The 1,118-nt window shown below is 39.9% G+C and overlaps 1 non-coding gene across 1 annotated transcript; it reads left to right on the forward strand.

Moving 5' to 3' along the window:
• The first annotated feature begins 236 nt into the window (after positions 1–236).
• On the forward strand, positions 237–364 carry LOC114029375. Its single transcript, XR_003567485.1, has one exon. It is a non-coding gene; the product is annotated as a U6atac minor spliceosomal RNA (small nuclear RNA).
• The last annotated feature ends 754 nt before the right edge of the window (positions 365–1,118 follow it).

Raw genomic sequence — 1,118 nt, forward strand, 5'->3', positions numbered from 1 at the left:
GTGTTTGTCTTGAAACCACCACAAAAAACCTTATGATCCATCACAGACCATACACTAAATTTCTAACTGTAACCCTCAAATTTTTTTCTTGCTCTCAGGGAATAGGAGAAAGAGGCAAATGATAAACTAATACTTGTGCTTTTTTGTACATTTAAACTTTTTAGAGTGTGTAGCTAGTGTTACTACACATCTAACCTGATAACCTAAAGACTTGTTCAGTAAAAATCCATGTCCAGGTGTTGTATGAAAGGAGAGAAGGTTAGCACTCCCCTTGATAAGGATGGAAGAGGTCCTAGTGGTCTTTACAACACATATACAGTTAAGGCATTGTCACCTACTCTGTGGCATCTAACCATGTTTTTAAAAAAAAAAAAAATTCATGTCCAGGATGATGAGTCTCCCCACCCCCACTACCACTTTTTTCTTACAGTGTTCAAGGCACCATAAGATTCTGAATCTCTGAAGAATGATCCCTTTATGTTTTATATTTATTATACCACACTTCCCCTCCAATACATTTCCCCACTGCCAAGCTCCCATCAGGTACACTGCCCACTGCCAGCAGTCCTAGATCTCTATTTCTGCTGGAGATACTCCAGAGTTCTACCTTACCATGTAGGCCTTGCTATCATGTCTGCTACTCTCCCTGCCTTAAAATCAACCCAACATAAGCATGAACCCTCCTTTATGTCCCCCACAATTAAAATGTAATCTTGAGAGCAGAGACTGTCTTGATTTTCTATTTGTGTCCCCAGCACTTAATACAGTACTTGACGTATATGACCTTAAACACATGCTTTTAAAAAGGGCTAATTTATTCCTCCTTAACCAGAGTTAATCTAATATTGTTCTTTTCATCTTTTTGTTTTTTTGGCTAGGCAATGGGGTTAAGTGACTTGCCTAGGGTCACACAGCCAGTAAGTGTTATATATCTGAGGTTGGATTTGAACTCGGGTCCTCCTGAATCCAGGGCCAGTGCTATATCCACTGCACCACCCAGCTGCTCCTCTTTTTATCTTTTCTGTTGATCATTGCTTCCCCACCCTAGTATTCTGATTAGTCAAGATTTAACTACTTTGGTCTGGAGTAGCCTTAGGAAAGCATCATCTGGCAAAGAA

The sequence above is a fragment of the Vombatus ursinus genome, unplaced genomic scaffold (genome assembly GCF_900497805.2).
Source record: "Vombatus ursinus unplaced genomic scaffold, bare-nosed wombat genome assembly UNPS02014926.1, whole genome shotgun sequence".
Classification (NCBI taxonomy): Eukaryota; Metazoa; Chordata; class Mammalia; order Diprotodontia; family Vombatidae; genus Vombatus; species Vombatus ursinus.